Below are 25,953 nucleotides of genomic sequence, written 5' to 3' on the forward strand. Positions count from 1 at the left end.
ATCATACAGTATGTGGAGGGTGGGCATTTTTGGGGGTCTGATATTCTTGAGTGAAAAGAGTGAAAAGACTAACGGGCCTTAGTAGGGGCACAATTATTATATACATGTAAGGGGGTGAAACACAGGAAGAGTCGGGGGGGTTGCCTCCTCTGCTCCGTGCCCAGAACCATTGAGCTGCACAGCAGGTTCCCCGGGGGGCACACAAAGAGACCGGGACAGCAGGGAAGCCGGGCAGAGAGCAGGAAAACCGCGTGTGCAGTCCTCAGAGCAGCTTGGGCAGTGGTCAGGGCAGAATGCAGCTGCGCTCGGGAGAGGAAAGAGAGCTCCCATCCAGAGGACCCAAATGGGGGGACTGTATAGGAAGACTGCATCTTGTGAGTACATGGAACCGGACTCTGCAGTGACAGGAGAGGTGTGTCTTGACCCCCATGCAGAGACAGTGGCCTGTGCAGAGACAGTGGCCCGTACAGAGACAGTGCCCCATGCAGAGACAGTGACCCGTGCAGAGACAGTGACCCCCATGCAAAGCCCCGGCTCCCGCAGTGTTAGTGCAGAGCCCCTGATTGTAGACAGAGCTTCGCTTTCCCAGGAGAGACTGTAGTGTTGGAGCGAAAGACTTAGAGCAGAGGGGACCCCATTTGCCTCGTATCCACTCTGACTCCCACAGTAACCTCTGGGGATTGTTAAAGACCACAGAGTGCACAGAGACTAGAGACGACAAGTGCCACTGTTGTTCGGTGTCCACGTGGAAGAAGTTCAACCCTTCAAGCAAGTCCCCTTCAGAGTGATAAGATCTTTCCAAGAAATACTGTTTATACTGTTTGCCTGTCTAAGAACCTGTTTCACTTTTCTATTACTCGCGCTGTTATTTTGCCAGTTTATTTTCTTGTAAATAAAACCCTTTAACTGTTGGTCCGTCTGTTCCGTGGTGGCATACCCAACACCTGCACTTTGTTACACTTGGCGTAGTCAGCAGGATGTTACATGGTAGCGCAGAAGGGGCAGACCAAGCAGTTAGGGAAGGCCCCAGGTCTAGCATTTCCCTGGAAGCCATGTTGAATAATTTGCCGAGGTTTACTGGGAACAATGTGATGTTGTGGAGTTGGACAGAGAGAATCCGGGGACTGATGCGGATGCATCCCCTGGCACCAGCCCTGGAGGCAGAGATTGCATTGATAGCCTTAGAGGTGGAGGTACGAGATTCTGTCATGCATAGGTCCTGCCGGGAGAGATACCCCGGACAAGGTGCTGAGCATTCTTGAGAAGACGCATGGGGACCCCACTGATGTAGGGGAACTCTGCATGCAGTTGATTCACCAAATACAAAGAGAGGGGGAGACTGTGACCCAGTTCATGAATGCCCTACAAGAGCTCCATACTGCTATCAGACGGAAGGACAGTGTAGGCGTAGAGTCAGTTGACGTGGTGCTCAGGGATCAGCTTGGTGACGGGACTGCGTGATGGAATGATGAAGCAGGCCATGCGAGAACGCCTGCGGGTAAAGCCAGATATGTCTCTCTCTGAAGTTGGCAGTGAGGCGCGTGCGCGAGAGCAAGAACAGGGTGTGACAGGGCCTGTGGGGAAGGTGCGGAGCAGGGAGGCAACCACCACCGCAAACGATATCCCTCGATGGGTAGAGGACCTGAGAATGGAGATCAGGCAGGTCCATGAAGAAATGGCGGCCTCAAAGAGAACTCAGACAGAAGGGCCCAGTGTCATGTCGGACGGTATTCACACCACAGCGTCCGGCAGGCAGCGGTAGTTCCATCTCCGTCCACTATAGCCTCAGTGGCGCCGGCTTGATTTTACTCAGGTTATTGGGGGTTAATCTAGCTGGAAATCAGGTGGGATGTTTGGTCACGCCCACGGTCTTTAAATAGTCGTGCTGGCCTATGGGTGTCGCCGATTATAGCTTGTGTTTTATGCCAAGTGGTTCCGGTCTGGAGAGGAGGTGTTGGAGAGAGAAATTCGTAGCTGGTGGCGTATGATCCGTTGTTACCTTTTCGCCTTCCTATATTTGTGTTTTGTTTTGCCCTGTTCACATTACGGTATTGTCCTGTGTGTATGCGGCGCGGTGCGGTTTAAGTTCTCCCTGTCTGTCATTACTGTGTGGGCTTTGGTGGTTTGACGACTCACTGGGTGGAGGGTGGAGGGTTCAGCTTAGGGCTGAGCAGGAGATAAGGAAAGGTTGGAGGCTCAGGCATTTGCACCATTAGCAAAAGCCCTGAGTTGAGGGTCAGACAGGGTTTTCCCTAGTTGGAGGGACTCCGCACGGGCCCCGGGTATTTCAGCCTTCTTTGACCTAAGCCCCGCGTAACACCCGGTCCTTTGGTGTGAGACAGAGAAGCTGTCCCCTGAAGAGAGATTGAAGCTACCCGGAGGAGAAGCTCTCTTACGTGCTATATCTGTGGAGAACCTGGCCACATTGCCCGGTGGTGTCCCCGGTGGAGCTGACCATCCCTGCGCCCTCCGGTAAGCTAGGTGGCTCCGAGCATGAGGGACGCTGCCCGGAGCGTGAAGAGCAGAGGAGGAGGAGTAAAAGTCCCACCAGCCTTGTTTTCATGTGCACCCTGGTCTGGGCAGAAATCAATGGAAGAGCAGTGCGGTGTCTGGTAGACACCGGTTCACAAGTGATCAACATGCCTGAGGGATATTTCTGCCGTCACTTCACGGAGGCACTACGGCCGAAGTGGGGCCCAGTGATCAAACTTATGGTGGCCAATCACTTGCCCATCCCGGTCGCAGGGGTGGTATGGATGAACATCTAGGTGTGCGGTAAAGCTGTAGGGAGAAAAGGAGTAGTACTGGTGGACGGTGAGCCCGCTAAAGACCATACCATGACCCTGGGCATGAAAGTGTTAAAAGACCTCAGGAGTCTTATTTTCAATGAGTCCCCGCAGCAGTTCCTACAACAATGGAGCGACCGAACCCCCCAGAGAAGAGTCTTTCAACAATTGATACGGACAGCCCAGGTCCAGGAGACATGTGGTGACCGAAAGGAACTTGGCAAAGTCATTGCACCTGCCTCTGTCAATCGAGTGTTTCCCCCTGGACAGACGGTACTCCCCCTGCCTATATGAACTGGCATCTCGCTAGAAGGGGTGGAAGTTCAAATTGAACCTAGCAGAGCTGATCAGCTTCCATCAGGAATATTGGTCGAGCAGTCCCTGGCCACCATGTGGGATGGTACTGTCCTTGTGCGCTGCGTAAAGTTGGGGGAAATGGATGCCATTTTACCCACTAGGAGCGAAGTCGCCCAAGTCCTGGGCCTCCCAGATGATCTGGTTCCATCCGAGACAGTGCAGCTGACCGCAAGGCCAGAAGACCCGAGGCTGGTGACCATCAAAGCGGAGGCAGCCCCAGACCCCAGATTACTGCAAGAAGGGAGCTGAATATTGGGACACATGCGGGCGGAACTCTCAGAACTTAACCCACAGCAGGTCCCCCAGGTGGAAGCCTTGCTGGGGAAATATCAGGAGGTGTTCGCCAAAGACGAAGACGACTTTGGATGAACCATGGCCATTACCCACGAGATACCGACTGGGGATGCGGCACCGATCCTGGTACCGTCAGATACATCCACAGATGTACCAGGAGGTGAAGAGAATGCTGTCACACATGTTGAAGAAGGGAGTTATTCGTGAAAGTCAGAGCCCGTGGGCTGCTCCCATAGTGTTGGTGAGGAAGAAGGACGGGTCCTTGCGGTTCTGTGTGCACTATCGCTGGCTCAACGCTTGCACAGTAAGTGACTCGTACCCACTGCCCAGGATAGAAGAGTCCTTATCGGCACTGGGAAATGCCAGGTACTTCTCCACGTTAGACTTGGCCAGCAGTTATTGGCAGGTGCCCATGTCCGAGCAAGATCAAGCCAAGATGGTTTTCATCCTTCCGATGGGACTGTACGAGTTCGATCGGATGCCTTTCGGCCTAGTGAATGCCCCAGGAACATTTCAGCAACTCATGGAGAGATGTCTGGGAGATCTGAACTTTGAGGCCACTTTGATTTACTTGGACGATATCATCGTCTTTGCCCCACCTTTGAGGAGCATCTACAGAGACTGGAGCAAGTTCTGAGTTGACTACAGAAGTATGGCCTGAAGATTGAATACTTGGGACACTTTGTCTCCACTGAGGGGGTGAGGCCTTCCCAGGAGAAGATAGCTGTGGTACAAGAGTGACTGTGAAAGATGTGCGTGCATTCCTGGGACTCACAGGATACCTCAGAAACTTCGTAAAAGACTTTACCTGCCTTGCAAATCCACTTCAGGAGTTGTTGAGGGGAGTGCCCTCTTGCGCCAAAAACAGGAGAATATAGTGGGGGAAGCATCAAGAAGAAGCATTCCTCGCTCTGAAGAAGGCTTTGACGGAGGCCCCTGTTCTGGCCTATGCAGACTTCACTCAGCCATTCATCTTGCACACTGATGGAAGCCTACAGGGGCTCGGGGCAGTACTCCAGTACTGCAGGATGGGAAAGAACACGTCATAGCATATGCCAGTCGATCCTTGCATGATTCAGAAAAGAATCCAGAAAACTAGATTTCATTTAAGCTGGATCTGTTGGCTCTGGTATGGGCAATGACAGAGAAGTTCGCGGATATCTGGCTGGCTCAGAAGTTCATGTACGCACTGATAACAACCCGCTGGCTCATCTCGAGACCTCCAAGTTAGAGGCCTTGGAACAACGTTGGGTAGCCCGAATGGCCAAGTTCCGGTACATAATCTCGTACAAAAGAGGAGCCGAGAATGTTCATGTGGATGCCCTCTCTCAAGGAAATTATCGCAAACCAACGGTCAACCAGGATGAAAAATGGGAGGATGTGGAAGTTCCCGGTTTTGGAGAGACTGCCAGGACGGTAGCAGCTACGTGGGAGATTGAAAAAGAAGAGGCCTGGGTGAATTTGTTGGAGCTGCCTCGCGATGAGTGGGTCCGAATGCAGCAGGAGGATCAGGATTTAGCTCAGCTGAGATGGTGGGTCGCGTCAGAACAAATGCCCAACCACCACGAGAGGGGGTCCAAATCACCTGAGGTATTGAGGATGTTACACCAGTGGGAAAGGCTCCAGTTGCAGGATGGCATCATGTACCGGAAGGTGTTCCTTCAAACCGAACTCAGTCTTGTATGGCAGATAGTTATTCCCTCGTCCTTGGTAGATCAGGTGGCCAAGGAGGCACATGAGAAAGGAGCACACTTTGGGCCAGAAAAAACGTTCCAGTGCTTGCAGCACTTATTTTTTCACCCCCACCTAATATACATCGTGGAGAAAGTATGTCAGCAGTGCCGGAGTTGGGAGCTGGTCAAGCCGCCAGAACAGCGAGCTCCCACAGAGACGGTGAGATCTTCTGGCCCCATGGACCTACTGGCCATAGATTACTTGACAATCGGACCAGCACACCAAGGCTATGAGCATTGTTTACTGATGATAGATCACTTTACTAAATTTGCAGTAGTGACGCCCACACAGGACCAGACTGCCAAGTCTGCAGCACATGCAATCTTCCAAAAAATGGAGAAATCCAGCTCAAAGGATAAAAATGATTTTTATTTTGACTTTAGTAAAATCATTGGTAGAAAAGGGCAGCTATGTACAAATAGGTATACCCCATGAAGGGAATTACCTTGGACTGAATTACAGAGCACCTGGGCGCGCTTCGAACACACAGGTTCTTAGACTCAGGATAAGGTCTGAGGCAAACATTGCATCATATAAAGACAATAAACAGGTGAAATAAATAATTACAAAAAAACACATGTGATGTCAACATACATAAAAATATAAAAATAAAAATGCAATGTGCAGACAATTAATGTATTTGTGCAAATGAAAATAAAAAAAATACAAAAATTCAAAAATCAATAATACAACATGAATTCTTTTATTAGATTAAGACCCGTGGGTACACGTGTGTCCAACAGAAAAGTCCAAAAAGCTTCTCTATTGCGCAGCATTTGTTCGCGATCAGCTCCTCTAGGATGTTTCTTAATACGTTCAATTGCATAGACCAAGCAAGAAAAAACACTTCTATTGTGTACAGACACAAAGTGTTTGGAAATATTAGACATGTGTCTAGTGGAACTATGTACAATATCATATAAATGCTCACGAAATCTTTCTCTTAATTTGCGGATAGTCGATCCGACATATTTCAAAGCACAATGCGTGCATTCAATGATATAAATGACATAATCTGAATTACAATTGAGAAAATACTGAATTTTATATAAGATAAGATAAGATAATCCTTTTATGATTTACTATTTGCTGCATTCTGAAAATGAGTAGTTTTATGAGAAAAAGAACATGTTTTGCATAATGAATGTCCACATTTGTGATAACCCACAGTTGATAACCAATTGCTTGCACCAGTATTTTTTTGTCCATCAAGAAAACTAGGCGACAGAACATTTCCTAAGGTGGGCGCTTTTCTTGAAACAATTTTGATACCTTCCCCCAGTAAATTGTTAGTAATGTCATCTCTTCTTAATATATGCAAATTGTTTTGTATAATGTTTGAAATGGAACGAAAATAAGAGCTATACGTTAATACTAAGGTTGGACAATCAAAGGAATTTTTTTGCAGGCAAGACTGCCTCTGGATGATAGAATCCCTAGATTTAGTATCAGTAATCTTAATAGCGCGATTTATGGTCCAAGCAGGATAACCGTGATTTCCCAATCGATTCTTTATGATATTAACTTCCTTATTGTATAAAAATTCATGGCTACAATTTTGCTTGGCTCTTGTCAACTCTCCTACAGGTATCGATTTTATTGTTTCTTCTAGATGAAAACTGGTGGCATGTAAAATGGTGTTCCCTGCGATTTTTTTCTGAAAGTGGTGCTAGAGATATGCTGATAAGGTGCACCTGTTAAACATAAGTCCAAAAAACAAATTTCTTTGGAATCAAAAATATGGGTAAAACTCAAATTAAATAAATTGGAATTAATGTATTCTATGAATGGAGGGATCAAATTGACATCTCCTTTCCAAATAAACAACAAATCATCTATGAAACAATAATACCATTGTATAGTGTCTGAAAAATGATTATTGCAACCAAAAATAAATATCTCTTCCCACCATGCCATGACTAAATTTGCAACTGAAGGAGAAAATTTTGCACCCACTGAAACACCATTGTTCTGCAAAAAAAATTTTTATCAAATAAAAAATAATTGTGAGATAATAAAGATTCCAAAACTTGAATGATGTAATTTTGTAAGTCCAAACTGAACAAACTATATTTATTAAGATTAAATTTTACCGCCATAATTGCAATTTGGTGAGGGATCGAAGTGTACAGTGAAATGACATCACATGAAAGCCAAGTCCAATCAGATTCCCATGTCGTCTCATGTAATAAGTACAGAACATCCCCGGTATCCTTAAGATAACCAGGGATGCGCTGCACAAAGGGCTGTAGAGTAGAATCAAGCCACTCTCCCAAACGTTCGCAATCTGCAAACACTTCATACAGGTGTATGGGTGTCCCAAACGCATCCATTCTGATCAGGGAGCCTGCTTCTTCAGAAAAGTAGTGGAGGAGCTGCACCAGCTGTACAAAATCGATAATTCCTGGACCACCCCTTATCATCCACAGGGGAACAGAGCTTGTGAAAGATTTAACCGCACCCTAATTCAAATGCTGAGGACACTGGAAGAGGACCAGAAAGCACAGTGGACTGAGTCCGTCCCCAAATTGGTGTGGGCAAACAACAATCAGAAACACAGCACCACCGGATTCATACCCTAATCTCTGTTCTTCAGCTGACCAGGGATGGGGCTGGCAGAGCTGGAGCTGGAGCCCGAGGAGGACTACCCACGGACAAGGGTGTACTCCTGGGTTCAAGAACACCGTCATCGGCTACGAACCATTCAATGGCTAGTGCAGAACTGACTACGAGAATTGGAACACTCCCAAGTCACTCCTCAAAAGGGGACAGCTCTATGATCTGGAGACCGAGTCTTAGTGAGGGAGAAGCACCCACACAACAACTTGGAGTACTGATGGGAGAAAAGGCCGTACAGGGTGAAGCGGCGGCTTGGTGGCAAGGGCCCCGTCTATGAGATCCAGTCTGAGACGGGAGAAGAGACTCCCACCTGCACACTGCATAAGAATTTGTTGTATTCATGTTTGTCTCGTGATCCTGAATCAGAACAATTGGCTCCAGTGCCCCCATCAGCTGAGCCAGTGTTCAATGCTGATGTGGAAGACGAGGAAGACTCCCAATCTCCCAGGGAACCCGGAAACAGGGCTGGTGGCTGAAACTACTGATGTATCAGAGGGGGCCTCGACTCCCACTCCTCCTTCAACGATTGACACTACAGTCCCTGCTGATTTGAGACGCTCTGAACGTTCAACGGCTGGTGTACCCCCCACCCGCTACAACCAGGATGAGTTCATCTGGCAACAGATTGTGCAAGGACTGGAAGATTGCCAACAGGAACTCCAGAAACTCTCACCAGTGGAATGGCGAGCTAAAAGAGAGGGGGAATGTAAGGGGATGAAACACAGGAAGAGTCGGGGGGTTGCCTCCTCTGCTCCGTGCCCAGAACCATTGAGCTGCACAGCAGGTTCCTCGGGGGCACACAAAGAGACCGGGACAGGAAGGAAGCCGGGCAGAGAGTGGGAAAAGTGCGCGCGCGTGGTCCTCAGAGCAGCTTGGACAGTGGTCAGGGCAGAACACAGCTGCGCTTGGGAGAGGAAAGAGAACTCCCGTCCAGAGGACCCATACGGGGGGACTGTACAGGAACACTGCATCTTGTGAGTATGTGGAACCAGAGTCTGCAGTGACAGGAGAGGTGCATCCTGACCCCCGTGCAGAGACAGTGGCCTGTGCAGAGACAGTGGCCCGTGCAGAGGCAGTGACCCGTGCAGAGACAGTGACCCATACAGAGACAGTGACCCCCGCGCGAAGCCCCGATACCCGCAGTGTTAGTGTAGAGCCCCTGATTCCTGTGGAGGGACTCAATTGTAGACGGAGCTTCGCTTTCCCAGGAGAGACTGTAGCGTTGGAGCGAAGGACTCAGAGCACAGTGGACCCTGTTTGCCTCGTATCCCCTCTAACTCCCGCAGTAACCCCTGAGACCCCAGCTAGGGAGTGTTAAAGAACAGAGAGTGCACAGAGACTAGAGACAACAAGTGCCACTGTTGTTCGGCGCCAAAGTGGGAGAAGTTCGACCCTTCAAGCAAGTCCCCTTCAGACTGATAAGTTCTTTCCAAGAATTACTGTTTATACTGTTTGCCTGTCTAAGAACCTGTTTCACTTTTCTAATACTCGCACTGCTATATTGCCAGTTTATTTCCTTGTAAATAAAACCCTTTAACTGTTGGTCTGTCTGTTCTGTGGTGACATACCCAACACCTGCACTTTGTTACATACACACGTGGTCAAAATTGTTGGTACTCCTCGTTTAATGACAGAAAAACCCACAATGGTGACAGAAATAATTTGAATCCGACAAAAGTAATAATAAATCAAAAATCTATGAAAATGAACAAATGAAAGTCAGACATTGCTTTTCAACCATGCTTCCACAGAATTTTTTTAAAAAAATAAAACTCATGAAATAGGCCTGGACAGAAATGATGGTACCCTTATCTTAGTATTTTTGTGCACAACCTTTTGAGGCAATCACTGCAATCAAACAATTCCTGTAACTGTCAATGAGACTTCTGCACCTCTCGACAGGTATTTTGATCAACTCCTCAAGAGCAAACTGCTCCAGTTGTCTCATGTTTAAAGGTTGTCTTTTACAGATGGCATGTTTCAGCTCTTTCCAAAGATGCTCAATAGGATTTAGGTCAGGGCTCATAGAAGACCACTTCAGAATAGTCCAATGTTTTCCTCAGCCATTATTGGGTGCTTTTAGCTGTATCCTGTTGCAGGATCCATGACTTCTGACTGTGAGCAAGCTTTCTGACACTGAGCAGCACATTTCTCTCTAGAATCCCTTGATAGTCTTGAGATTTCATTTTACTCTGCACAGATTCTAAACACCCTGTGCAAGATGCAGCAAAGCAGCCACAGAACATTACAGGGCCTCCTCCATGTTTCATAGTATCTTTTCTTGATATGCTTCATTTTTCCATCTGTGAAAATAGAGCTGATGTGCCTTGCCAAAAAGTTCCATTTTTGTCTCATCTGTCCAAAGGACATTCTCCCAGAAGCTTTGTGGCTTGTCAACATGTAGTTTGGCAAATTCTAGTCTGGCTTTTTTATAATTTTTTTTTTCAACAATGGTGTCCTCCTTGCTTGTCTCCCATGAAGTCCACTTTGGCTCATACAATGACAGATGGTGCGATCTGACACTGATGTTCCTTGAGCTTGAAGTTCACCTTTAATCTGTTTAGAAGTTTTTCTGGGCTCTTTTGTTACCAACTGTGTTATCCGTCCCTTTGATTTGTCATCAATTTTCCTCCTGCAGCCCCATCCAGGGAGGCTGGCTACAGTCCCATGGAGCTTAAATTTCTGAATAATATGTGCAGCTGTAGTCACAGGAACATCAAGCTGCTTGGATATGGTCTTATAACTTTTACTTTTAACATGTTAGTCTATAATTTTCATTCTAATCTCCTGAGACGACGCTTTCCTTCGCTTCCTCTGGTCCATGTTGAATGTGATACACACCATGTCACCAAACAGCCCAGTGAGTATCTGTAGCCCTCTATACAGGCCACTCACTGAATCCAAGATTGTAGACACCTGTGATGCTAATTAGTGGACACACCTTGATTTAACATGTCCATTTTGACAAAATATTTTCAAGGATATCATCATTTCTGTCCAGACCTATTTCATGAGTTTTATTTATTTTTTTTAATTCTGTGGAAGCATGGTTGAAAAGCAATGTCTGACTTTCTTTTGTTCATTTTCATAAATTTTTAATTTATTACTTTTGACAGATTTGAGATATTTATATGACCATTATGGGTTTTTCTGTCATTAAACGAGGGGTACCAACAATTTTGACCACATGTGTATGTGCTACAACACATGTTCCTTGGTTTAAAAAAATATTTGGTCCTTTTCCATTGCTTGCAGTTTACTTTTACCACACATAACTGGGACAGTTCCCACTTCTGTAAATATTACTTGCCTACTTTTCATCTTTTCTTCAATTTCTGTTATGAAGTGTGAAGATTAAAAATCTGACATAGTTCCTTTTCACTTCTATTTCATCACATACATTTATTTTTTTGGTACTCCTTCCTACTCTTAAATTAAAAGCGACAGCATTTTGTCCAGTGTTCACAGCAGTGTACAAATCTGTTTTTAAAAGTATAACATAATAAAGTACCTTTTGTTCTGCCAGCGCCATTGTATAATTTGTTGAGTGTTCACATGGAGGAGGTAGAAACAAGTTAAGGATAAGCTGACATACAGTAATGGGGTATGTGGATCCACGATGCAAAAACCTACTGGAGACTTGCTCTAGTAAATGAAGGAGCTTTTATTCTACATACAAGGCAAAGTAGGAGATGGCACAGGAGGGAGTTTCATCAGAATCCCCTGTTGAAAGCAGCCACACAAAATAAAGAGGACTTTAAACCAAAGTAAAATATTCCTGCTATATTATATTCAATACATACTGTATGTATACTGAAAGGTACTTTGATTTTTTTTTTAAAACATACCTATTTCAACTATACAAAAAATGTTGCCATCATTAAACATGAAGCATTGCAATTTAAAATAGTTGTTTTTCATTTTTTTTTACACTTTACTCCTATAAGCTCGTGATTCAAACAATGAAAAACAAAACACAACTAGTATGCATCATTAAAATTATTTGGTCTAAGAGTCATAATATTGGGTCCCAGCTGCCAGAAAAGGAGTTTTAAAAGCAGTCTAGCTCTGCTGGGCTACACTGTTTTCTTAACTATTATAAGATTGAAATGGGAATTGCTGCAACAGCTAGTTGTGCTGTTGACATACAGTGGGGAAAAAAAGTACCATCCATATTTTTCGGATTGTAAGACGCACCCCAAATTTTGAGGAGAAAATTGGAAAAACATTTTTTTAACAAAATGATAGTGCTTTTTTTACACCAAGAGTCTTATTGCTTACCGGGGGTGGTGGCTGTGGTGAATCGGGATCCCAGGGTCGCTGCTGGAGGAGGCAGGAGTGGGGTGATGCTACAGGCCGCAGGCTGGGATGAGGGGGTGTCCGATGTGCAGTGCGCCGCTGCAGGTGTCCAGTGCTGCTGGTGTCCGGTGCTGCAGGTGCCCGGCTGTGCTGCTGAGGTGTCCAGCGGTGATGCTGGGGTCTCCAGGGGTGCTATTGGGGTCTCTGGTGCTGCTGTGGGGGTCTCTGGTGCTACGAGAGGGCTTTGCTGACATTTTGTGAAAGGCCAGAGCCCCCCGCAGTTCCGTGGTTTCTTGTGCGGTGGATTCCGGGAAAATGGCCGCTGGAGGGTGGTGCATGCGCAGATGGAGATCTCGGCATCAAGATCTAGGGAGATGAGATTTCAGTATGGGGGTAGGGTGAGGGGACATGGCATCTATACCAGTTGCAGAAGAATAAAAAGAGAATTACTCCAATCAGAGAAGATGTCATCATATGGTACGTAAATGTAAATGAATATGTGTGAAACTGCCTCTATCTCATTAGCTTTGTGATTCCTGTATGGTTCACAATGTGATGATGACTGGTAACAACTCCCAATATCTCCTTACCATTGTTAAGAACATAATTGGAATTGTAGGTACATGTGTATATGGGCTGACCTGACATTACACTTGATCGATGTATTAAGTTTGGTGCTGTATTTAGGTACTGATGTTGGTTCTGTTGATGTAATCCTGTAGTGATGCGGGTTCTGGTGCTGAACTCATGTACTGATGGTGGTTCTAGTAATGTATTCCTGTAATGATAAATGTTGTGATGTACTTCTGGTTTTGTATTATACTATTATTGGTTCTGATCCCATGCACATTTAGAAATCCATAACTTGTCAGATGTTTTGATACATGACTATGTTACTAGTATTGTGCAGTCTGACAAGTTAATGATTGCTACATCTGGATTTACGTTTAGGGGCATTAATTATAAAATTAAATAGCGTATCACTTCAAATCCTAACTGTGTATAATATACTCACTGTCAGGATTCAGCTCTATTTGCCATTTCCACTGGTTATCAGATGACCACTCATACAGCCATGGCCGAAAATGTTCCAAAAAATGAAGTATCGTATTTTTCGAATTATAAGACGCATTTTTTCCCCAAAATTTTGGGGGGAAATGGGGTGCATCTTATTATGCGGATATACAGTGGTTACGGAAAGTATTCAGACCTCTTTACATTTTTCACTCATTGTTTCATTGCAGCCATTTGGTGAATTCAAAAAAGTTAATTTTTTCTCATTAATATACACTCTGCACCCCATCTTGACTGAAAAAAAACAGAAATGTAGACATTTTTGTAAATTTATTAAAAAAGAAAAACTGAAATATCACATTGTCATAAGTATTCATACCCTTTGCTCAGACACTCATATTTAAGTCATATGCTGTCCATTTCCTTGTGATCCTCATTGAGATGGTTCTACTCCTTCAATGGAGTCCAGTTGTGTTTAATTAAACTGATAAGACTTGATTTTTATAGGTGTAAAGGGGTGAGATATAATGTCCTTCTTGCCTTCCTTCCCTCTCATTGCCTTTGAGTGTTAATGTTTGCATATTGCTAGCTATTGATAATGTATATCAATAGTAAAAACAATTGGCGCTACGCTTAACATATATCACACACAAGCAGCAAGTTTTAAGGACAAAACCACTCGATTTGTCCAATATAATAAACCATAAAAAGCAAAGCTATAAAAACTCGCGCTGTAGTGTATAACTAAGGGTTAAATTCCACCAAACCAGTTTTTATATGCCAAGACTAATGTCTCAAACTAGACTGAGATAAAGGCACTGGCATAATGGCGCTGGAATTCCAAGAACGGTGTTTAGCAGACAGGGAGTCAGAAGGTCCTTCTCATGAAAATTCCACAGTGAGATAAAATTAACAATCTTGGATCAAAGGTGAGCAAGGTGTACTCTATGCAGACGGCTGTTACAGATCCACAGATAGACGATAGTCACCGGCCGGGACTACGTCTTCTTTCAACACCTTGCTCACCTTTGATCCAAGATAGTTAATTTTATCTCACTGTGGAATTTTCATGAGAAGGACCTTCTGACTCCCTGTCTGCTAAACACCGTTCTTGGAATTCCAGCGCCATTGATAATGTATATGCTGAATGCTTGCGGTACTGCTACATTTGAAGATGTATTACCGCTAACCCTACTGGTACTGCTACATGCATACATTTGTTACCATTCTCTGTAGGATTGTGTATATGTGTTGTGCTCCTTTAATGTAAGATAATAATGTGTGGTCATGTTCTTTATTGTACATAATGTAATAATGTTCATGCACAGTTAGGGTAAGTCAGTGCATCCTCTTTGGGGGACATTAGAGGAGGGCAATTTAGTATATAGTTCCTATAGATAAGGGTAAGTGTAGTTCTGTTGTGGGCCACTAGATGGGGGGCATACTAGTGGACCTTATAGGATGTTTCAAGAGAGTTAATTGTAGGAGAGGCTGCTGGGTAGTAAGAGAGAAGTTGTTAGAAAGTTAAGTCAGACGGGGCCAGGGTGACCTAGGGTCCACATGGGCTATAGGCTCGGACAGCTAGGCAGCCACGCAATGTTAAAGTGCTGCATGTCATAGAAGTGGGCCAGTGCAGGAAAGGAAAGATGTGGCGACTTATCGCCTGGGCCGATGCTTTTAGGGCAGAAGTCGATTGGACTGAGGAAATTAAGGAAGTTGGAGCTTCAACGAGATCGGTACAGATGGACCAGATGCTTTACCAGAGGCAGCCAAACCTGGTGACTGATGATTTCAAGTCTGGGGCGAAACAGGCAGAAAGAATTGTCATTATGGCGAGGTCAGGTCAGGAAGGAACTGGGGATCAGTCTAGGACGGTCCGGTCCGGGCGTGTAATGCACAGAAGCTACAGCCAGAAAGGGAAAGATGAGGGAACAAGTAAATGTCACGATGTACCAACTGTGGATGTAACGTGTGAAGTACTCTGTAAAGAAAGTGTTAAAGTTAACTTGGACTGTATCTCCAATGCTGGGGGTTGCCTGAAAGAGGGACCGCCGTCACCTGGGAAGTGCCCAGAGGAAGCTTAATCTGAAGATGCAGGTATGCTGAGGAGGAGAGTACGATTTTAGAAAAGCACACATCTGTCTTTAAAAGACCTCACAGCTCACAGTGCATGACAGACCAAATGAGAATCATGAGGTCAAAGGAACTGGCAAAGGAGCTCAAAGACTGAATTGTGGCAAGGCACACATCTGGCCAAGGTTACAGAAGAATTTCTGCAGTACTCAAGGTTCCTAAGAACACAGTGGCCTCCATAATCCATAAATGGAAGAAGTTTGGGACCACCAGAAGTCTTTCTAGACCAGGCTGTCCAGCCAAACTGAGCAATCGTGGGAGAAGAGCCTTGGTGAGAGAGGTAAAGAAAGACCCCAAAATCACTGTGGCTGAGCTCCATAGAAGCAGTAGGGAGATGGGAGAAAGTTCCACAAAGTCATCTATCACTGCAGCCCTCCACCAGTTGGGCCTTTATGGCAGAGTGGCCCGATGGAAGCCTCTCCTCAGTGCCAGAAATATGAAAGCCCGCATAGAGTTTGCTATAAAACACATGAAGGACACCCAGACTATTAGAAATAAGATTCTCTGGTCTGATGAGATGAAGATAGAACTTTTTGGGGATAATTCTAAGCGGTATGTGTGGAGAAATCCAGACACTGCTCATCACCTGCCCAATACAATCCCAACAATGAAACATAGTGGTGGCAGCATCATGCTATGGGCGTGTTTTTCAGCTGCAGGGACAGGACGACTGGTTGCAATTGAAGGAAACATGAATGAGGCCAACTACATATATATCCTGGATCAGAACCTCTTCCAGAGTGCTCTGGACCTCAGACTTGGCCAAAGGTTCACCTCCCAACAAGACAATGACCCTAAGCACACAGCTAAATAATAATAACTATTGAGTGGCTTCAGAACAACTCTATGAACTTTCTTTACTGGTCCAGCCAGAACCCTGACTTAAACCCAATTGAGCATCTCTGGAGAGACCTGAAATGGCTGACCACCAACATTCACCATCCAACCCGACAAAACTGGAGAGGATCTGCAAGGAAGAATGGCAGAGGATCCCCAAATCCAGGTGTGAAAAACTTGATGCATCATTCCCAAGAAGATTCATGGTTGTACTAGCTCGAAAGGGTGCTTCCACTCAATACTGAGCAAAGGGTCTGAATACTTATGACCATGTCATATTTCAGTTTTTCTTTCTTAATAAATTTGCAAAAATTTCTACATTTCTTTTTTTCAGTCAAGATGGGGTTCAGAGTATACATTAATGAGAAAAAAAAATAAGCTTTTTTCTCGATGCCGAAATCTCAATCTGAGCATGCGCCGCCCCCAGCGGCCATTTTCCCGGAGGCCACTGCTTTGCAGTAATGGATGTGCGGGGTGCTCCAGGCTTTTCACAAAATGCTGGCGGAGCCCCCCGCATCACAGAGCACCGCAGCCATTTTCACCGCAGCGGCGCACATCAGAACATCCCCTCATCCCAGTTTGCAGCAATGTGCCACTCCTGCCTCCTCCAGCATTTATATCCAGAATCATTGTTGGCCACTTCCGAACTCTCCAGTGCATTGTTTCCATCCATTTCTGGGTGTTTTTTGAAGTATGTTTGGAGTCAATCTCCTGCTGGAAGACCCATGACGTAGGACCCAAACCCAGCTTTCTGATACTGGGCACTATATTGTGACCCTAAATCTTTTGGTAATCTTCAGATTTTATGATCATGATGCCTTGCACACAGTCAAGGTAATCAGTGCCAGTGGCAGCAAAACAACTCAAAAACATCTTTAACCTCCACTATATTTGAATGTAGGTACTGTGTTCTTATCTTTGTAGGCCTCAATCCATTTTCAGGATGCAGTAGAATGATGTGCTTTTCCAATCAGCTCTGTATTGGTCTCATCTGTCCATAAGATGCTTTCCCAGAAGGATTATTGCTTACTCACAAACATTTTCGCAAACTGCAGTCTAGATTTTTATTGTCTCTGTGTCAGTGTGGGGTCCTCCTTGGACTCCTGCATAGCATTTCATTTCTTTCAAATGTTGCGCTGACACTGATGCATCATGAGCCTACAAGACAGCTTGAATTTCTTTAGACTTTGATTGGGGCTGCTTATCCACCATTTGGACTATCCTACATTGCAACCTTTCATCAATTTTTCTCTACCATCCATGTCCAGAGAGATTAGCTACAGTGCTGCGGGTTGTAAATTTCTTGATTATGTAGTGCACTGAGGACAAAGGAACATCAAGACCTTGGGAGATGGACTTGTAACCTTGAGATTGTTAATAAAGTATTTTCCAACAATTTTGGGTCTCAATTTAACAGACCGTTCTCTTCTTCTCTTTCTCTTCTTCATTCTGAGAGTGGTACACACAGACACACAAGGCAAAGCCTGAGTCAAGTTCTCCCCTTTTTATATGGTTTCAAGTGTGATTTTCATATTGCCCATACCTGTTACTTGTCACAGATGAGTTTCAATGAGTATCAAAAGCTTGAAACAAAGTGGTTTACTCAAAAATTTGGAAAAGTGTCAACAATTCTGTCCAGCCCATTTTTGTTGTTTTGTGTGAAACAATGTCCAATTTGTCTTTGTTTTTTCTGTTTTTTCGTGTGTCGTTCCAATACACACAAAATAATTAAACATGAGTATAACAAAACGTGTGTAATTGCAATAATTCTCTGGGAGAAACACTTCATTTTCTGGAACAATTTTAAGGGTGCCAACACTTTTGGACATGACTGCATATGATTTTCATATTTACGGTCATGTGACAACTAGCTTCTTTCCGCTTCTCTTAATGAAGCAGTTCCTGTAAATGCCCAACTCAAGCTGTGTATGCGACTTGATGCCAAACTAAATTTTAGTACCAGGTGCAGGATACTCTAGATTTGCTCTGCTCTGTCCTATGCTGTTTGCGTAACTCCCATTCATTAACTTTTGCAGCTTCCTTTTCCATTTCTTTTATCTTGTTTAGTTAGTATTGCCCGATTATATTCCTATTTTTCAGGAAAGCCCCATCACACGCAGCGAGATCACTAGCGAGATCGCTGCTGAGTCACAAGTTTTGTGACGCAACAGCGATCTCACCAGCAATATCGCTGTGTGTGATAGGTATCAGCGACCGGCCCCCCCCGCCGGGTATTGCTGATCGTGCTCGAATGGCCTGGACTTTTTTTGATTGTTGGTTTCCCGCTGGCCAGCACGCATCCCTGTGTGTGGCAGGCGGGAGACCATCGATCAGCGAGCTGGATGCTGGTTTCCAATGTAAACCGTGGGTAACTAAGACCACGCGTCACTTAGTTACCCGCTGTGTACCTTAGTTACCAGCGCGCTGGTGCAGGGAGCTGGTAACCAAGGTAAACAGCGGGTTTCTAAGCGCCGCACGGCACTTAGAAACCCGCTGTTTACCTTGGTTGCCAGCTCCCTGCACCAGCGCGCTGGTAACTAAGGTACACAGCGGTTTCTAAGCGACGTGTGCGCTTGTTACCCACGTCGTTGCTGTCCTGATCACTGCTGAGATCTGCCTGTTTGACAACTCACCAATGATCATGTAGCGACACACCAGCGATTGTGACAAGATCATATCGTTGTCGGGATCGCTGGTGCGTCGCTATGTGTGGCGGGGCCCTATCTTGTCTACTGAATATAATCTGATTATACAACAATGTAGATTATGGTTATATAAGGATGTAGATTTCTTAGCATAGGACATGGTCATTCTATGGTAATTTTACAAAATTTACATTTAAATGGGGTTTAGTTATGAACTAACCTGAGTTGTAGTAGTGGTATTGCAACCACTAGGGGCAGAACTGGCAGACCGCATAGTCAGGATTTAGCCAGAGGTTGATACACGGGAAGAGCATTAAAGTTTGGAGGATAAGCAGGGTGCATAATCAAGAGTTAGCCTGAGGTCGGTATATGAGAATCGCAGTATAATTTGGAGAAAGCAGCTGGTGGAAAGAAAGCTTGACTAACGGCTGGAAGCTCAATAATCTCACAAGAAGGGAAGTGCAATGCCAGGTATAAGTAGAATGTTAAATCAGGAGATCACAGAGTGGAAACAATCAGGATCTCATGGTGGAGACAATCAGGAACAACACAGATACTAACATCTGGGATAGTAAGTAACTGTCCAGTAAGCTGAATGGCTCAGAGGGAAGAGCTGCCACCTGGTGCTGGGTTCAAGTCCTGACAGGTTTCCTATTTTAGATGTTGCGGTATAAACGAGGGGCCAGAGTTGAATAATTAATTTTCCTAAGGAGCCACATGAGAAACTAGGACAATTGTGGAAGGATAGCCCAATAGGCTGATCTTAATTTTACTCAATATTAATTTTATCACTTCATAAAAATTAGTAAATGATAAAGGTTTTGCTTACTGCTTCTGGTAAGAATTCATGTTACAATAAACTTTTGTGTAACATGTACTATCAGTTAATCAAGCATTGGAAAAATTACTTGGCCACTCCTAATCCACATGCGTGTAGCCACATGTCAAGTGTGGCTAAAACAAAAATATCTTTTCACATGCTCCAAAGTGTGCTTCCGGAGCAGAACTAACCTACTATTCCAGAAGAACACTATATTTGCTGAAAGTAAAAGGAGCCTGCCACTGAAATTATCAAATGATCAAATGATTGCAGGTTCTAGTTACCACAGGGGAACTAAATAATAAACTAAAAATAAAAACACACTTTAAATAAGGCTCCAAAAAGGAAGAATGCTATTGGCCTCAAACAATGGCAACAAAAAAACATCAAAAAAAATCGCAGAGGTAAATTTCAGAATTATAAGTAAAATAAATAATCAAAATTTTCACTCATCCCACAAAAAACGTGGGATAAGTGATGAAACGTGAAGGATCCTCACCACCCCACCTGACATCAATATTACGTCAGCGGGATAAGGTGGTAAGATCTCCCTACTTGTAACAATGTGACATTCCGCACCCCCCTCGGGACACATAAGTTCAGCTTAGCACAGTTTTACACAGACCCCCCCCTGTGCACACGGGCCCAGGAAGTTATGGGGAGTGAGAGAAGTTGGCCCACGCAGTCACTGACGTGTCACAACACTCGCCCGCAACCCTGACAGGTTGAGAGGCTCCTTTCACTAGCACCAGTGAAACAGAACTTTAGCAGTCCAGTTCCTCGTTCCATATATGCTTGGTCCATTAATAGGGTTTATATTGGGCCAGAAACCCGCCCTGTAACATGTGAGATTAGGCTAAAAAACAGATGTGTGGATTAGTGGATTGAGATAAAAGAACAGCCCAAGGTTAAATTATATATTTAGTCGCCTTAAGGGCATACTAGACAATACACTACTGTATGTACACAATTGTTATACATAGATAATGGTCAAATATGCAAACACAATAGTTGTAGAATAAAAGATATAGGCACAACAAATAGTCAGTTAACAGTTGGATGAAAGGCCTCGTGTAATGCTGCTGCAGTACAGTATAGTGCAACCTTCACCAAAGGATGCTGGTGAGGGAAGAGAGGTTGCACACACACAGCGTAGCAGCACTGAGCAGCAGTACAGGTATCACAGATAACAAAAGAGTGGTCAGACAAGCCGAGTCATACACTGTCAGGAGCAGAAGTGCCAATGGTCACAGCAATGCACATAATCAGAGACAGGCCAGAAGTCAGCCTAACGGGAATGTGGTATTTGAAATGCGAGACATAAGACGCTGTCGGGGTGCAAGCCACCGAGTTAAAGCCAGTCGGGGAATGCGGTATCAGGGACGGAAAGCAAGAGGCAGAGTTCAGAGACCAGGCCGAGTCATACACTGTAAGGAAACCACAGACACACACTAAGTCAGGGATAAGGAACGGGTCACACATAAATACAGGAAGTCAGAGGCAGAAGGATCACTAGGGTATACGGGTCAGCGGCTCTAGCCTGGAAGCATAAACTATAGCTGACGCTGGCCAGCAGGCTGCAGAGGACAGAAATAGCCCAGCCAGCTCAAAACCGAGGCAGAGGGGATTAACCCCGCATGACCAGGCCTGAGAGAAGATAGCAAAAAACAAACCCCGGACTGGATCATGACACCTGGCTTGCAGGGGGGGGTAGCTGCCACATGGTAGGCTTGTGGTCCCCTCTGTATGTGACTTGTCCTCACACGATTTGTCGCTGTGATCTCCCAGAGAAAAGGATGTGCTGCACACAAGCATTTAATCCCCTGGGTAATGTAGCAATATGTTATATGATGATGTGGCCTCTAGGGGTCTCACTATGTTTATGTATGTACTATAGTCATTTTTGGAACTTGTTAGTCAGTTTTTAGGAAATATCTTGTAATGGAGGAATGCACATCATGTAATAAAAAGCCTGGAGTTATCCACAGAGTGTGATCCATGACAGGAAACAACTATCAGAACATGGTGGCAGCTGGACACAGAACCTGCAAATCCTCAGAGATTGTGTGAGGCTGGAACTAGACAGAGCATCACAGAGGATCACAGCACCTGTAAGTACAGATTCCCTGAACTTACTGCAAAATGGAGACTGGGTTGAAGCCCCCTCAGGGACTGGATGTGACTTCATGTAATCTGTCCCAGACTTGGAGACATTGGAAGGAAGAGTTTACATTGTATGTGGATCTCACAGTGGCCCCCAGTGATGACAAACGAAAAGTAAAGCTGTTTTATTACCTTATTGGGGAAAATGGCAGAGAATTAGCCCACACCTTACTCCCAGAAAATGACAACCTCCTCCTAGCAGACATTGTGCAGGCATTTGATAAACACAGTGACCCAAAGAAGAATGAGACAGTGCAAATATATAATTTTTTCACAAGACATCATAAGGATGGTGAAAATGTGGACAGATATCTGACAGAGTTGAGGAGACTTTCAGCAACATGTGGTTTTGGAGAGATCAGAGACAGTTTATTCAAAGACAGAATAGTGTGTGGCATAAAAGACAGTCCTCTCAAAAAAAGATTACAGAGAGAGGAAGACATGACTTTAGAGAAATGCTTGCAAATCTGCAAGGCTGCTGAGCTGACAAAACACAGCCTGAAGATGATGGCAGGCACCAGTGAGAATGATGATGATAAGGTATATGCAGTATCTATGAAAGGAAAGACAAGACCAAGCTCCTCTATAAGCACTGTCCACTGCAAGTATTGTGGGAAAAGACATGAGAGAGACAAAACCAAGTGTTCAGCATATGGGGAAACGTGCAGGTCATGTGGCAAGAAGAATCATTTCTCAGCTGTATGCAGGCTGAGAACAGGCAAACAGTACAAACAGCTCCACACTGTGACACCAGACCCTGACAGTGCAGAGGACATTACATGTCTACAACTGTAGTCAGGCAGTGAGTAGTCAAGGATGCCAAGCAGCTTTATGCAAAATTCTTGTTGGATAAGAAGCCCATTAGATTTCAGCTGGATTGTGGAGCAAGCTACAATGTAATTCCATTTGCTCTGCTGGACAAACAGGTTTCTATTGAGCCAAGTGACAAGGTACTGGTGATGAACAACAAAAGTGTTCTGAAACCGATGGGGACATGTAAGCTCAAAATACGGACCCCATGTAACAAAAAGAGTTATAGAGTTGAATTTACCGTGTTGCGTGGTGGTGACCATATACCATTGTTGGGAGTAAAAGCTGTTCAGGCAATCTCTATATATAAAAATCAATGTGTGTGTATCACCAACCAATCACGAAGCATCTTTCATTTCACCAGAGCTGTTCAAAAGAAGCTAAGCTGTGATTGGTTGCTATGACCAACAGTTTTCCTTGCAACCAATCACTAAGCATCTCTAATTTCACCAGAGCTGGTTAAAAGTAGCTGAGCTGTGATTGGTTGCTATGCGCAAGTTTTCCCACTTGACAACACCTCAGCAGACACTGACATGGTGGGAGAAATCTAGCATCCGCAGGAACATAAGCTCCAGCCATCGTCTGTCCCCAGAAAGGAGCAGTAAGTACATGACAGAAATGAACCCCCCCTCCTGTGTGGTATCATTAACCCCTTCACCCCCAAGGGTGGTTTGCACGTTCATGACCGGGCCAATTTTTACAATTCTGACCACTGTACCTTTATGAGGTCATAACTCTGGAACGCTTCCATGGATCCCGGTGATTCTGACATTGTTTTCTCCTGACATATTGTACTTCATGTTAGTGGTAAAATTTCATTCAAATAACTTGCGTTTATTTGTGAGAAAAATGGAAATTTGGCGAAAATTTTGAAAATTTCGCAATTTTCCAACTTTGAATTTTTATGCCCTTAAATCACAGAGATATTGCACACAAAAATCTTGATAACTGACATTTCCCACATGTTTACTTTACATCAGCACAATTTTGGAACCAAAATTTTTTTTTGTTAGGAAGTTATAAGGGTTAAAAGTTGACCAGCGATTTCTCATTTTTACAACACCATTTTATTTTTAGGACCACATCACATTTGAAGCCACTTTGAGGGGTCTATATGATAGAAAATACCCAAAAGTGACACCATTCTAAAAACTGCACCCCTTAAGGTGCTCAAAACCACATTCAAGAAGTTTATTAACCCTTTAGGTGCGTCACAGGAATTTTTTTGAATATTTAAAAAAAAATAAAAATTAACTTTTTTCACAAAAAAAATACTTCAGGTTCAATTTTTTTTATTTTACCAAGGGTAACAGGAGAAATTGGACTGCAAAAGTTATTGTGCAATTTGTCCTGAGTACGCTGATAACTGATATGTGGGGGGGAATGACTGTTTCGGCGCATGGCAGAGCTCAGAATGGAAGGAGCGCCGTTTGACTTTTTCAATGCAAAATTGGCTGGAATTCAGATCGGACGCCATGTCACGTTTGGAGAGTCCCTGATGTACCTAAACAGTGGAAACCCCCTACAAGTGACCCCATTTTGGAAACTAGACCCCCCAAGGAACTTATCTAGATATGTGGTGAGAACTTTGAACCCACAAGGGCTTTACAGAAGTTTATAACGTACAGCGGTACAATTAAAAAATCATATTTTTTACACAAAAATGATCTTTTCACCCCAATTTTTATTTTCCCAAGGGTAACAGGACCCTAAAAGTTATTGTGCAATTTGTCCTGAGTACGCTGATACCCCACATGTGGGGGTAAACCACTATTTGGGCGCATGGCAGAGCTCGGAAGGGAAGCAGCACCATTTGACGTTTTTGGCTGGAATTGAGAGCGGACATCATGTCGCGATTGGAAAACCCTTGATGTACCAAAACAGTGGAAACCCCCCACAAATGACACCATTTTGGAAACTAGACCCCCTAAGGAACTTATCTAGATGTGTGGTGAGAACTTTGAACCCCAAGGGCTTCACAGAAGTTTATAACATACAGCCGTACAATTAAAAAATCATATTTTTTCCACAAAAATGATCTTTTCACCCTCAATTCTTATTTTTCCAAGGGTAACAGGACCCTAAAAGTTATTGTGCAATTTGTCCTGAGTACGCTGATACCCCACATGTGGGGGTAAACCACTATTTGGGCGCATGGCAGAGCTCGGAAGGGAAGCAGCGCCATTTGACGTTTTTAGCTGGAATTGAGATCGGACACCATGTCGCGATTGGAAAACCCCTGATGTACCAAAACAGTGGAAACCCCCACAAATGACACCATTTTGGAAACTAGACCCCCTAAGGAACTTATCTAGATGTGATGTGTGGTGAGAACTTTGAACCCCCAAAGGGCTTCACAGAAGGTTATAACATAAAGCCGTACAATTAAAAAATCATATTTTTTCCAAAAAAATGATCTTTTCACCCTCAATTCTTATTTTTCCAAGGGTAACAGGACCCTAAAAGTTATTGTGCAATTTGTCCTGAGTACGCTGATACCCCACATGTGGGGGTAAACCACTATTTGGGCGCATGGTAGTGCTCGGAAGGGAAGCAGCGCCATTTGACGTTTTTGGCTGGAATTGAGATCGGACACCATGTCGCGATTGGAAAACCCCTGATGTACCTAAACAGTGGAAATCCCCCACAAATGACACCATTTTGTAAACTAGACCCCCCAAGGAACTTATCTAGATGTGTGGTGAGCACTTTGAACCCCCCCAGTGCTTCACAGAAGTTTATAACGCCCAGGCGTGAAAATAAAAAATTCGTATTTTTTCCACAAACATGATCTTTTAGTCACCATTTTTTTATTTTCCCAAGGGTACCAGGAGAAATTGGACCCCAAAAGTTGTTGTCCAATTTGTCCTGAGTATGCTGATACCCCATATGTGGGAGAAAACTACTGTATGGGCACACGTCGGGGCTCGGAAGGGAAGTAGTGACGTTTTGGAATGCAGACTTTGATGGAATGGTCAGCGGGTGTCTTGTTGCCTTTGGAGAGCCCCTAATGTACCTAAACAGTGGAAACCCCCACAAATGACCCCATTTTGAAAACGAGACCCCCTAAGGAACTTATCTAGATGTGTGGTGAGCACTTTGGACCCCCAAGGGCTTCACAGAAGTTTATAATGCCCGGGCATGAAAATAAAAAAATCGTATTTTTTCCACAAACATGATCAATTAGTCCCCATTTTTTTCATTTTCCCAAGGGTAACAGTTGAAATTGGACCCCAAAAGTTGTTGTCCAATTTGTCATGAGTACGCTGACACCCCATATGTGGGAGAAAACTACTGTATGGACACACGTCGGGGCTTGGAAGGGAAGCAGTGACGTTTTGGAATGCAGACTTTGATGGAATGGTCTGCGGGTGTCATGTGCGTTTGGAGAGCCCCTGATGTACCTAAACTATTGAAACTCCCCACAAGTGACCCTATTTTG

Source organism: Dendrobates tinctorius, unplaced genomic scaffold (genome assembly GCF_039654945.1).
Source record: "Dendrobates tinctorius isolate UK_male_01 unplaced genomic scaffold, ASM3965494v1 ptg000171l, whole genome shotgun sequence".
In the NCBI taxonomy this organism is placed as follows: domain Eukaryota; kingdom Metazoa; phylum Chordata; class Amphibia; order Anura; family Dendrobatidae; genus Dendrobates; species Dendrobates tinctorius.